The sequence below is a fragment of the Tachyglossus aculeatus genome, chromosome 4 (genome assembly GCF_015852505.1).
Source record: "Tachyglossus aculeatus isolate mTacAcu1 chromosome 4, mTacAcu1.pri, whole genome shotgun sequence".
Lineage (NCBI taxonomy): Eukaryota > Metazoa > Chordata > Mammalia > Monotremata > Tachyglossidae > Tachyglossus > Tachyglossus aculeatus.
In genome coordinates, this window is record NC_052069.1 from 48,178,225 (window position 1) to 48,193,453 (window position 15,229).

Below are 15,229 nucleotides of genomic sequence, written 5' to 3' on the forward strand. Positions count from 1 at the left end.
TGTGTTGCCAACTTGTACTTCCCAAGCGCTTAGTACAGTGCTCTGCACACAGTAAGTGATCAATAAATACGATTGAATGAATGAATGAATATTAACAAAATAAAATAAATAGACTAGTAAATATGTACTATCTCAGAGGCAGAATGGTGAGCTAAAGCCCCAAGGCTCTGGGGGCTGCTTAGCATTTCTCCATTCAATCAATCAATCGTATTTATTGAGCACTTACTGTGTGCAGAGCACTGTACTAAGCGCTTGGGAAGTACAAGTTGGCAACATATAGAGACAGTCCCTACCCAACAGTGGGCTCACAGTCTAGAACCGGAGTAACAAAGGCCTTCCCTCTCCCCCAGAAGATTCTGGCCCTAGAAGGGTCATTTCTTGCTTCTAAAGACCCTGAGGCTGGGAGGAGGAAGGAGAATAGGCAGGGCTGGGTCAGTTGCCCCCATCTCCCAGGGAAACTCCTTCTATCATGGGATCAGTCAATCAATGCTATTTATTGAGCACTTACTATATGCAGAGCACGTTTATTAAGCTCTAGGGAGAGTACACCACCACCAACAGGCACTTTCCCTGCCCATTATGAGCGTACAGTCACTGAGGCAATTCTGGGGAACAAGCACCTCATCAAGCCCAACTGATTGAACACCCACCATGTATGCCGGGTTGATGTTCTAGGGGCTTAGGAATATAACAATAATAATAACAACGGTATTTGTTAAGTGCTTACTCTGTGCCAGGCACAGTACTATAAGCAGCGTGGCTCAGTGGAAAGGGCCCGGGCTTTGGAGTCAGAGGTCACAGGTTCGAATCTCAGCTCTGCCACATGTCTGCTGTGTGACCTCAGGCAAGTCACAACTTCTCTGAGCCTCAGTTCCCTCATCTGTAAAATGGGAATTGACTGTGATCCCCACGTGGGACAACCTGATCGCGTTATATCCCCCAGCGCTTAGAACAGTGCTTTGCACATAGTAAGTGCTTAACAAATGCCATTATTATTATTACTAAGCACTGGGGTAGATACAAGCAAATTACGTTGGACACAGTCCCTGTCCCACACAGGGCTCGCAGTCTCAATTCCCACTTTACAGATGAGGTAACTGAGGCCCAGAGAAGTGAAGTGACTTTTCCAAGGTCACACAGCAGACACATGGTGGAACTGGGACTAGAATATACCACAAATGACAAAGACCAGCCCTGGCCCTCAAGGAGTTTATCTAATGGGGGCACAAGTAGAAGAAGGGAAGCAGCGTGGCTCAGTGGAAAGAGCACGGGCTTTGGAGTCAGAGCTCATGGGTTCATATCCTGGCTCCGCCACTTGTCAGCTGTGTGACTTTGGGCAAGTCATTTCACTTCTCTGTGCCTCAGTTCCCTCACCTGTAAAATGGGGATTAAGATTGTGAGGCCCACGTGGGACAACCTGATCACCTTGTATCCCCCCAACACTTAGAACAGTGCTTTGCACATAGTAAGCACTTAACAAATACCATTATTATTATTATTATTATTAAGTAGGCTAAGGAGCAAGAGCAATAACACAAATGACAAAACATCCCACCAAATCCTACTCCCCACCATGAGGTGGCTAGACTAGCTCAGGCAGAATGCTATTGCGATATGTGTGTGTTTGGGGGGTGGGGGAGTGTTCCCCTAAGGCCAAGGCCTCCAGTCCCCTATAATCACCCCCACCAAGTCCCAGAGGGCCAGGCTGTCAGCAGCATCCAGACGGTCATCTGGGATGAGTTACTAAAAGCCACGAGGCCTACAGGCTAGAGCACCGTCCTGGGAGTCAGAAGGACCTATGTTCTGATCCCAGCTCCACCACATGTCTGCTGTGTGACCTTGGGCAAGTCACTTCACTTCTCTATGTCTCAGTTACCTCATCTGTAAAATGGGGATGAAGACTGAGAGCCGTTTGGGGGACAGGGATTGGGTCCAACCCGATTATCTTGTACCTACCCCAGTACGTAATACAGTGCATGCCACCTTGTAAGCACTTAAATACCACAATTACTATTGCCCAAATGTCAGGGTCATTACCAACGTCTTGCCGGCCACCATTCCCTAGGGTCCAGCCCTGCTCTGGCTGCTGGGAGACCACTGGGGGTGTTGTTGTCTGTCTCCCCTTTCTAAACTGTTAGCCCACTGTTGGCTAGGGACCGTCTCTATTTGTTGCCGACTTGTACTTCCCAAGCACTTAGTACAGTGCTCTGCACACAGTAAGTGCTCAATAAATACGATTGAATGAATTTATGAATTGGGGGTGTTACTGTCTGTCTCCCCTTTCTAAACTGTGAGCCCACTGTTGGGTAGGGGCTGTCTCTATTTGTTGCCCACTTGTACTTCCCAAGCGCTTAGTACAGTGCTCTGCACACAGTAAGTGCTCGATAAATACAATTGAATGAATGGGGGAGTCAGTGAAGGGCCACAGGCTGAGCTAGGCTTCCACATCCCTGTGGCTAGCACAAGGGGGTGGGGGACTGGAGATGCAATCTCCCTACTGACTCACTCAATTTACACGTCCCTTTTACAGGTGACCAGGGCCCCTAAAAGTTTATTGGGGACATCTGTAGACAGGAATTTTCAGAACCTCCAGCACAACCAGTTTCTCAGCACTATGTGGGAGAATTCACAGATGATAACAATAATAATAATAATGGTACTTATTAAGCATTTAGTATGTGCCAAGCACTCTTCTAAGTGCTGGGGTATAATAATAATAATGATGGCATTTATTAAGCACTTCCTATGTGCAAAGCACTGTTCTAAGCATTGGGGAGGTTACAAGGTGATCAGGTTGTCCCACAGGGGGCTCACAGTATTAATCCCCATTTTACAGTTGAGGTAACTGAGGCACAGAGAAGTTAAGTGACTTGCCCAAAGTCACACAGGTGAAAATTGGCAGACCTGGGATTTGAACCCATGGCCTCTGACTCCAAAGCCCGGGCTCTTTCCACTGAGCCACACTGTTTGACAAGGTAGTCAGTTTCGACAAAGTTCCTGTCCCACATAGGGCTCACACTCATTCATTCATTCATTCATTCATTCATATTTATTGAGCCTTCCCAGACTGAGCCCGCTCCTTCCTCTCCCCCTCTTCCCCCTCTCCATTCCCCCCACCTTACCTCCTTCCCTTCCCCACAGCACCTGTATATATGTATATATGTTTGTACATATTTATTACTCTATTTATTTATTTTACTTGTACATATCTATTCTATTTATTTTATTTTGTTAATATGTTTTGTTTTGTTCTCTGTCCCCCCTTCTAGACTGTGAGCCCGTTGTTGGGTAGGGACCGTCTCAGACCGTAGGGATCTGAACACAGTAAGTGCTCAATAAACACGGTTGATTGATTGATTGATTGAGCATTTACTGTGCGCACAACACTGTACTAAGCGCTTGGGAAGCACAAGTTGGCAACATATAGAGACGGTCCCTACCCAACAACGGGCTCACAGTCTAGAAGAGGGAGACAGACAACAAAATAAAACATGTAGACAGGTGTCAAAATTGTCAGAACAAATAGAATTAAAGCTATATGCACATCATTAACAAAATAAAATAGAATAGTAAACATGTACAAGTAAAATAGAGTAATAAATCTGTACAAATACATACAAGTGCTGTGGGGAGGGGAAGGAGGTAGGGCGCAGTGGGGATGGGGAGGAGGAGAGGAAAAAGGGGGGCTAAGTGTGGGAAGGCCTCCTGGAGGAGGTGAGCTCTCAGTAGGACTTTGAAGGGAGGAAGAGAGCTAGCTTGGCAGATGTGTGGAGGGAGGGCATTCCAGGCCAGGGTGAGGACGTGGGCTGGGGGTCGACGGCGGGAGAGGCGAGAACGAGGCATGGTGAGGAGATTAGCGGCAGAGGAGCGGAGGGTGAGGGCTGGGCTGGAGAAGAAGTTGCCAATTTGTACTTCCCAAGTGCTTGGTACAGTGCTCTGCACACAGTAAGCGCTCAATAAATACGATTTAATGAATGAATGGACGAATGAATCTGTGAAAGGACGATTAAGACTACGAGTTCTACCTGGCATAGGGATGGTGTCTAACCTGATCACCTTATATCTATCCCAGTGGTTCGTTGGCTGAGGTTTATAAATGGCTCATAAAAATGACACTCTTTGCTATGTAGGAGGGAACTGTAAAGACTTTCAGCTACTCACTAATCATTATTAGGGACTGTCTCTATATGTTGCCAACTTGTACTTCCCAAGTGCTTAGTACAGTGCTCTGCACACAGTAAGCGCTCAATAATTACAATTGATTGATTAATTGATTGAGAGAAGGTAGGTGAGGTAGGAGGGGGCGAAGGGATGGTTGGAGAGCCTTGAAGCCTTAATCCCCATTTTACAGATGAGTGAACTGCGGCCCAGAGAAGTGAAGTGACATACCCAAAGTCACACAGCAGAACTGTAGCAGAGCCTGGATTAGAACCCATGACCTTCCACAACTCCCAGGCCCGTGTTCTATCCACAAAGTCACAATGCTTCTGATGGCTAATCATCATTATCAGTAGCATTTAACAATAATTGTGGTATTTGCTAAGCACTATGTGCCCAATACTGTACTGAGGGCTGTGGCAAAAACAAGCAAATTGGGTTGGACACAGCTCCTGTCCTAGGGCTCCCAGTCTCACTGAGCGCTTATGTGCAAAACCCTGTACTAAGCGCTTGGGAGAGTACAATACAACAGAATCAGCAGATACATTCCCTGCCCATAGAGATGATGGCTTTATCATCTTCATTAGTGGAATTTACTGAGCGCTTATTTTTGCAGAGCACTGAACTAAGCACTTGGGACAGTACAACACAACAGAGTTGGCAGACATTCCCTGCCCACAAAACTAGCTTATAGCCTACAGGGACCAATCTCAGAAGGTTTGTTTTTCCTGTTTATTCCGATGGAAGAGTCCTCATTTTCGTATTTTCAGAGGCCTCTGGTATATCTGGTTGGAACAAAGAAATCTGGCCTTGTTCACCAGTCATTTTGGTCACTCAATCGGATCCAACTCTGACCTGGCTGGAGCTCACCATTCCAATCATTTTGGTTCTGGAGCACTGACGTCACCCATGGATTTGTGGAGGGGGGCAGGATGGGCTTGATGACACAGCTAGAATCATGCCTATAAGTAAAGAATTCTCCTCTATTCGTCCCTTCCCCAAGAGAAGAAAAAGAATACTCATTCCAGAAAATCCTGTGCAGCGGTGAACACCCAGCATCTTCACGAGGCTCTAGTTCCAGCCCACCCTGTCAACCAACTTGGGGTATCCAGGGGAGCTAAGAGCCCCAGGGGATTCCTGGCCTCGCCAAGGGAGCTGAGTGCTTTAATTATGATAATAATAGTGATAATAGTGGTCTTTGTTAAGTGCTTTCGGTGCGCACCAGACTCTGTACTACGCGCTTGGGTGGATTGAAGCAAATCATGCTGGAAACAGTCCCTGTCCCAACCCACATGGGGTTCACAGTCTCAATCCCCATTTTACAGCATGGCTCAGTGAAAAGAGCCCGGGCTTGGGAGCCAGAGGTCGTGGCTTAACTTCTCCATGCCTCAGTTACCTCATCTGCAAAATGGGGATTAAGACTGTGAGTCCCACGTGGGACCACCTGATCACTTTGTATCCGCCCCAGCGCTTAGAACAGTGCTTTGCACATAGTAAGCACTTAACAAATGCCAACATTGTTATTATTATTACCGATGAGGTAACTGGGGCACAGAGAAGTGAAGTGACTTGCCCCAGGTCACTCAGCAGACAAGTGGCAGAGCTGGGATTAGAACCCATGACCTTCTGACTTCAAGGCCCGGGCTTAATCCATTATGCCATGCTGCTGCTTAGTTTTAAAGCTGAGGTTGGACATTCCACAGGCAGCTGTGCCAAGAAAGCGGCCACTGAGACCAGCCAAGGATAATGCAGGCCTTTGGGTGCCCTTGAGCACCAAATATTTCCTAGGCATTCAGACTGGGCAGAGGGAGGTATGAGAAGGAGGGAGGGGCTGGAGAGAGAGAGGAGAATGCTGCTATTTACAACAGAAAGTCTAAGGCCAGCAATGCTTCGGAGGCCACTGTGACTCAGATCTTGCCAATCCCTTTGGAACGGAGCCCAAGTGAGAATGTTTTTGGGACACAAAGGCGACAGCGGCGCTGCCTGCGATGCAATTAGCCAGGGTGAAGTGAGACGATGGTCCCACCCAAAACACTGATGCCTGTGGTTGCCTGTCAACCTACAAATCAAGCAAAAACTCCTCACTCTCAGTTTCATGGCTCTCCATCCCCTCGCCCCCTCCTACCTCCCCTCCCTTCTCTCCTTCTCCAGCCCAGCCCGCACCCTCCACTCCTCTGCAGCCGCTAACCTCCTCACTGTACCTCATTCTCACCTGTCCCGCCATCGGCCTCCGGCCCATATCCTTCCTCTGGCCCGGAATGCCCTCCCTCTGCCCATCCGCCAAGCTAGCTCTCTTCCTCCCTTCAAAGCCCTGAGAGCTCACCTCCTCCAGGAGGCCTTCCCAGACTGAGCCCACTTTTTCCTCTCCTCCTCCCCCTCCCCCGCCACCTCCTTCCCCTCCCCACAGCACTTGTATATATTTGTACAGATTTATTACTCTATTTTACTTGTACATATTTACTATTCTATTTTTTTTGTTAATGATGTGCATATAACTATAATTCTATTTGTTCTGACGATTTTGACAGCCGTCTACATGTTTTGCTTTGTTGTCTGTCTCCCCCTTCTAGACTGGGAGCCTGTTGTTGGGTAGGGACCGTCTCTATATGTTGCCGATTTGTACTTCCCAAGTGCTTAGTACAGTGCTCTGCACACAGTAAGTGCTCAATAAACATGATTGAATGAATGTGGTGATCAAATGAGAACATTTTACCCCACTTTGGCTTCATATAGGGCAGATCCAAGAATACTTTTTCTCCACTAAAGCACTTGGATTCACTCCAACGTAGGGGCAGCCACAAAACTGGCTGCTCTGATCTCTCCCCTTCTCGGCAGTCTCACATTTCCTCTCGTCTTCAAGACATCTCTTCTTAGAGGTCCCGCCAACACGTCAAACTTAACATGTCCAAAACAGAACTCCTTATTTTCCCACACAAACCTCGTCCTCTCCCCGATTCTCCCATCACTGTAGTCAGCGCTACACAATCCTTCTTGTCCCACAAGCCCGTAACCTTGGCATTCAACCTACATATTCAATCTATTACTAAATCCCGTCGGTTCGAACTTCACATGACTAAAATCTGTCCATTCCTCTCCATGTTAATCCAAGCACTTATCCTATCCTGCCTTGATTATTATATCACCCTCCTTGCTGACCTTCTTCCCTCCTGTCTCTCCCCACTTCTGTCCAAACTTCACTGTGCTGCTACATGGATCATTTTTCTCCAAAACCATTCAGTCTATGTTTTCCCACTCCTCTAGAACCTCCAGTGGTTTCCCATGAACCTCTGCATTAAATAAAAACTCCTTACCATCGGCTTTAAAACACTCAATCACCTTGCCAATTCTCCTATTACTACCCAATCTTTCCCACTTTGTTCCTTTAACGCCAATCTACTCACAGTACCTCAATCTCGCCAATTTCACCATCCACCTCTTGCCCACATGCTGCCTCTGGCCCAAAACGCACTCCCTCTTCACATCTAACAGAAGATTACTCTCTTCAATGTCAAAGTCTTACTGGAAGGCGCATCTTCTCCAAGAGGTCTTCCCTGACTAAGCCTTCATTTCCTCTTTGATGATGATGGTTTTTGTTAAGCACTATGTGCCAAGCACTGTGCTAAGTGCTGGGGTAGATACAAGGTCATCAGGTTGTCCCATGGGGGGCTCACAGTCTTCATCACCATTTGACAGATGAGGTCACTGAGGCCCAGAGAAGTGAAATGACTGGCCCAAGGTCACACACAGGGAGGGCATTCCAGGCCAGACGTAGGACATGGGCTGGGGTTGATGGAGGGACAGGAGAGGTACACAAATGAGAGCTTGAAGTAGCATCTACATTGCTTCTAATTGTGCCACTTCTAAAGTGCTTACTATGGGCTAAGCATAATAAGTGCTGGGGTAGATTCATTCATTCATTCATATTTATCGAGCGCTTACTGTGTGCAGAGCACTGTACTAAGCGCTTGGGAAGTACAAGTCGGCAACATATAGAGACGGTCCCTACCCACAACCGTGGGCTCACAGATAATCAGGTCAGATAATCATCAAAGGTATTTATTGAGTGTTTATGATGTGCAGAGCACTGTACTAAGCACTTGGAGGAGTACAATACAGTGGAGTTGCAGAACTTACAGTTTAGAGGAGGAGACAGACATTTAAAGAAATTACGGATATGGCACCTAATAAATGCTAATAAATAATGCTGAGGGTCCGGTGAATAAAGGGTGAATAGAGATCCAAGTGCATAGGTGACATAAAAGGGAGAGGGAGTAGGGGAAAGGCCCACGTCCTCCCCCTAGCCTGGAATGCCCTCCCTCTGCACATCTGCCAAGCTAGCTCTCTTCCTCCCTTCAGAGCCCTAAGAGCTCACCTCCTCCAGGAGGCATTCCCACACTGAGCCCCCTCCTTCCTCTCCCCCTCCCCATCCCTCCTGCCCTACCTCCTTCCTCTCCCCACAGCACCTGTATATATGTTTGTACAGATTTATTACTCTATTTTACTTGTACATATTATTCTATTTATTTTATTTTGTTAATACGTTTTGTTTTGTTGTCTGTCTCCCCCTTCTAGACTGTGAGCCCACTGTTGGGTAGGGACCATCTCTATATGTTACCAACTTGTACTTCCCAAGCACTTAGTACAGTGTTCTGCACACAGTAAGTGCTCAATAAATACGATTGAAAGAATGAATGAATGGGTTTGGGAAGACTAACCACTCCATAGATTAAAGCAGTCTTGTCTAGGAAGCAGTGTGGCCTAGTGGAAAGAGCACGGACCTGGGAATCAGAGGATCTGGGTTCTAATCCCGGCTTCACCACTTGTCTGCTGTGTGGTCTTGAGAAAGTCACTTAATTTCTCTGTACTCAATTACCTCATCCGTAAAATGGAGACTAAGACTATGGGACAGGGACTGTGTCCAATTCGATTATCTGTATCTACCACCTACCTCAGAGTTTAGTACAGTGCCTGGTACATAGTAAGCACTTAATAAATGTCATAAAAAATAGAGAAGGGATTCCAGAGTCTGACAAGCTTTCCTGGAACTCTCTCATTCATTTTTATTCCCACACTATCCTTTTCCCTCCCTCTCTCATGCCCCCTTGGAATATCCACTGGTTTGCAATTGGGAGCTACCCAAAATCTGAGCCCAAAATTCTATTTTCCATTCTCTGGTCTAGTCTATTGTCTGCTGGAATGGGCTTTTAGGGAACAGCAAAAACGAAAATCTGGATCAAGCCAGAATCTGACTGTAAAACAACACGATCATTCTGGACTTTTTGACTTCAGAAATGAAAGCTAGTTGCTGCTAGTAAAGATACTTGCAGAGGCACTGCAATCTTGTGCAGGCTTCATATATATTTTTTGATCGTCTGCGACAAGGCAGCTTCAGCTGTTCTAACATTCGATACAGCCTTCTTTCCCATTAGACATCTTGGGTTGAAAAATGATTATTATTCTGTACTTGAATGACAAATGCTCCACACAGTTCATCTGGTCCTGGTAAAAAAAAAAAAAAAAAAACACCAGCCATGCGAGGAACAGAAGAGACTTTCATTCCAGTTTTGGATGGGCAGAACAGAAAAATCAGAAAGGAATGCATTTTTGCCATAACTGCTGACCCAGGGAGCTGGATTCAGGAGCCCTGCTCAAGGCCAAACTGCCTCTGGCTTCTCATCAGGGAAAAAAGGGGTCACACAGAAAAGCAAAGGGGATTAGGCCCCTTACAGGCTCCAGCTTAAGAGAGGCAACTGGAACATGACTGCAACAATGCCATGGAAGTCCTTCAAGTTAGAAACAGACTCTCTAAGGATTAGGAGTTTCATTCAAACATGGGGCAGAAACAGTTAAGCTCCTAGGCACAACACTGGGGCGTGCTCTCTCTTCCTGTCTCCCCAGAATATCCAGGCAAAGTCCCGGGGCTGTAGCTGGAGAAAAACCCACGTCAAACAACTGTATTTATTGAGTGCTTACTGTGTGCAGAGTATTCATTCATTCAATCGAATTTAATGAGCACTTACTGTGTACCAATCACTAAGTACTAAGCACTTGGGAAAGTACAACAACAAACAGTCCCATTCCCTGCCCACAACGAAATCACAGTCTAGAGCGCTGTACTAAGTGCTTGGAAGAGTACAATATAACAATATTACAGAGTTGGTAGACATGTTCTCTGCTTATAAGGAGCTTACGGTCTAGATGGGAAGACAGACACTAATATAAAGAAAGAAATTACAAATATGTACGTAAGCAATCGCCTCCATAAATATGAAATTGTCTGCATCCAAAAACTTCAGGGAATAGGTGGCATACAATAGGTGGTATATGTCTGTTCTGTTTGCTGAGCTAAGAAAGCCCTTCTTCTCTGGGGAGAATTGAAAACACACACACACACACACACACACACACACACACACCTGCCCCCCCCCCCCCCCAAGGATTCAAAAGGTAAGGTTCCCTTTTAAATAAAAAGCCCACCCTGAGGATACACCTTATCACTAATACTATTACTAGTACAAATAATAATAATGGTAGTTAATTACTTACTATGTTCATTCATTCATTCATTCAATCGTATTTATTGAGCGCTTACTGTGTGCAGAGCACTGTACTAAGCTCTTGGAAAGTACAAATTGGCAACATATAGAGACGGTCCCTACCCAACAGCGGGTTCACAGTCTAGAAGGGGGAGACAGACAACAAAACAAAACATATTAACAAAATAAAATAAATAGAATAAATATGGACAAACATATATACATATATACATACATATATATGTTCCAGACACTGCAAATTAAGAGCTGGGGTGTATACATTCATTCATTCACTCGCATTTATTGAGCGCTTACTGTGTGCAGAGCACTGTACTAAGTGCTTGGGAAGTATAAGTTGGCAACATATAGAGACGGTCCCTATCTAACAACGGGCTCACAGTCTAGAAGGGGGAGACAGACAACAGAACAAGCAAATCAGGTTGAACACGGTCCCTGTATCAATCTTCATTGTACAGATAAGGAAACTGAGGCACAGAGAAGTGAAGCAACTTGCCCAAGGTCACACAGCAGATACGTGGCAGAAGCGACATTAGAACCCATGACCTTCGGACTCTCAGGCCTTTGCTACATCTAGTAGGCCATGCTGCTTCTCATTAGAGATGTTTCACGTGTCTGTTGAGGTACAGAAAACACTGCGATTCGTTTATCTTTAAACCACTTCACTGCTGAACAAAGGATGGAGCAAGAAAAGAAAAAAGGCTTACTGGATTGAGTTTAGCAACCAGAAAGCCGGGGCTACAGGACTAATTCATTCATTCATTCCATCGCATTTATTGAGCGCTTACTGTGTGCAGAGCACTGGACTAAGCGCTTGGGAAGTACAAGTTGGCAACATCTAGAGACGGTCCCTACCTAGCAATGGGCTCACAGTCTAAAAGGGGGAGACAGACAACAAAACAAGCAAATCAGGTTGAACACAGTCCCTGTATCAATCCTCATTGTACAGATACGGAAACCGAGGCACAGAGATGTGAAGCGACGTGCCCAAGGTCACACAGCAGATACGTCGCAGAAGCGACATTAGAACCCATGACCTTCGGACTCTCAGGCCTTTGCTATATCTAGTAGGCCACGCAGCTTCTCATTAGAGATGTTTCACGTGTCTGTTGCGATTCGTTTATCTTTAAACCACTTCACTGCTGAACAAAGGATGGAGGAAGAAAAGAAAAAAGGCTTACTGGATTATGTTGCCAACTTGTACTTCCCAAGCGCTTAGTACAGTGGTCTGCACACAGTAAGCGCTCAATAAATACGACTGATTGAGTGATTAAGCGTAGCAAGCAGATAGCCGGGGCTACAGGATGAATTCATTCATTCATTCAATCGTATTTATTGAGCGCTTACTGTGTGCAGACCACTGTACTAAGCGCTTGGGAAGTACAAGTTGGCAACATATAGAGACGGTCCCTACCTAACAACAGGCTCACAGTCTAAAAGGGGGAGACAGACAACAAAACACACAACTCAGGTTGAACACAGTCCCTGTATCAATCCTCATTGTACAGATAAGGAAACTGAGGCACAGAGAAGTGAAGCACCTTGCCCAAGGTCACACAGCAGATACGTGGCAGAAGTGACATTAGAACCCATGACCTTCGGATTCTCAGGCCTTTGCTTTATTTAGTAGGCCATGCTGCTTCTCATTAGAGATGCTTCACGTGTCTGTTGAGGTACTGAAAACACTGTGATCCGTTTATCTTTAAACCACTTCACTGCTGAACAAAGGATGGAGCAAGAAAAGAAAAAAGGTTTACTGGATTGAGTTTAGCAAGCAGATAGCCGAGGCTACAGGGCGAATTCATTCATTCATTCCATCGTATTTATTGAGCACTTACTGTGCACAGAGCACTGTACTAAGCGCTTGGGAACTACAAGTTGGCAACATACAGAGACAGTCCCTACTAACAACAGGCTCACAATCTAAAAGGGGGAGACAGACCACGAAACAAGCAAATCAGGTTGAACACAGTCCCTGTATAATAATAATAATAATGATGGTATTTGTTAAGCGCTTACTATGTGCAAAGCACTGTTCTAAGCACTGGGGGGATACAAGGTGATCAGGTGGTCCCACGTGGGGCTCACATTCTTAATCCCCATTTTACAGATGAGGGAACTGAGGCCCAGAGAAGTGAAGTGACTTGCCCAAAGTCACACAGCTGACAATTGGCAGAGTCGGGATTTGAACCCATGACGTCTGACTCCCAAGCCCGGGCTCTTTCCACTGAGCCACGCTGTGAGGGAGCAAAGCGGATCCTCATTGTACAGATAAGGAAACAGGCACAGAGAAGTGAAGCGACGTGCCCAAGGTCACACAGCAGATACGTGGCAGAAGTGACATTAGAACCCATGACCTTCGGACTCTCAGGCCTTTGCTATATCTAGTAGGCCACGCCGCTTCTCATTAGAGATGTTTCACGTGTCTGTTGCGATTCGTTTATCTTTAAACCACTTCACTGCAGAACAAAGGATGGAGGAAGAAAAGAAAAAAGGCTTACTGGATTATGTTGCCAACTTGTACTTCCCAAGCACTTAGTACAGTGCTCTGCACACAGTAAGCGCTCAATAAATACGATTGACTGATTGAGCGTAGCAAGCAGATAGCCGGGGCTACAGGACGAATTCATTCATTCATTCAATCGTATTTATTGAGCACTTACTGTGTGCACAGCACTGTACTAAGTGCTTGGGAAGTACAAGTTGGCCACATATAGAGACGGTCCCTACCTAACAACGGGCTCACAGTCTAAAAGGGGGAGACAGACAACAAAACACTCACTCCCTTGGTGACCTCATTCGCTCCCACGGCTTCAACTATCATCTCTACGCTGATGACACCCAGATCTCCATCTCTGCCCCTGCTCTCTCCCCCTCCCTCCAGGCTCGCATCTCCTCCTGCCTTCAGGACATCTCCATCTGGATGTCCGCCCGCCACCTAAAGCTCAACATGTCGAAGACTGAGCTCCTTGTCTTCCCTCCCAAACCTTGTCCTCTCCCTGACTTTCCCATCTCTGTTGACGGCACTACCATCCTTCCCGTCTCACAAGCCCGCAACCTTGGTGTCATCCTCGACTCCGCTCTCTCATTCACCCCTCACATCCAAGCCGTCACCAAAACCTGCCGGTCTCAGCTCCGCAACATTGCCAAGATCCGCCCTTTCCTCTCCATCCAAACCGCTACCCTGCTCATTCAAGCTCTCATCCTATCCCGTCTGGACTACTGCACTAGCCTTCTCTCTGATCTCCCATCCTCGTGTCTCTCTCCACTTCAATCCATACTTCATGCTGCTGCCCGGATTATCTTTGTCCAGAAACGCTCTGGACATATTACTCCCCTCCTCAAAAACCTCCAATGGCTACCGATCAATCTGCGCATCAAGCAGAAACTCCTCACCCTGGGCTTCAAGGCTCTCCATCCCCTCGCCCCCTCCTACCTCACCTCCCTTCTCTCCTTCTACTGCCCAGCCCGCACCCTCCGCTCCTCCACCACTAATCTCCTCCCCGTACCTCGTTCTCACCTGTCCCGCCATCGACCCCCGGCCCACGTCATCCCCCGGGCCTGGAATGCCCTCCCTCTGCCCATCCGCCAAGCTAGCTCTCTTCCTCCCTTCAAGGCCCTGCTGAGAGCTCACCTCCTCCAGAAGGCCTTCCCAGACTGAGCCCCTTTTTTCCTCTCCCCCTCGTCCCCCTCTCCATCCCCCCGTCTTACCTCCTTCCCTTCCCCACAGCACCTGTATATATGTATATATGGTTGTACATATTTATTACTCTATTTATTTATTTATTTATTTTACTTGTACATTTCTATCCTACTTATTTTATTTTGTTGGTATGTTTGGTTCTGTTCTCTGTCTCCCCCTTTTAGACTGCGAGCCCACTGTTGGGTAGGGACTGTCTCTATGTGATGCCAATTTGTACTTCCCAAGCGCTTAGTACAGTGCTCTGCACATAGGAAGCGCTCAATAAATACGATTGATCGATTGATTGATTGAAAACACGCAAATCAGGTTGAACACAGTCCCTGTATCATCATCATCATCATCCATCGTATTTATTGAGCGCTTACTGTGTGCAGAGCACTGTACTAAACGCTTGGGAAGTACAAATTGGCAACATATAGAGACAGTCCCTACCCAACAGTGGGCTCACAGTCTAAAAGGGGGAGACAGAGAACAAAACCAAACATACTAACAAAATAAAATAAATATCAATCCTCATTGTACAGATAAGGAAACGGAGGCACAGAGAAGTGAAGCGCCTTGCCCAAGGTCACACAGTAGATACGTGGCAGAAGCGACATTAGAACCCATGACCTTCGGACTCTCAGGCCTTTGCTATATCCAGTAGGCCACGCCAGTTCTCATTAGAGATGTTTCACGTGTCTGTTGCGATTCGTTTATCTTTAAACCACTTCACTGCTGAACAAAGGATGGAGGAAGAAAAGAAAAAAGGCTTACCGGATTGAGCGTAGCAAGCAGATAGCCGGGGCTACAGGACGAATCAGCACGGGGCTAT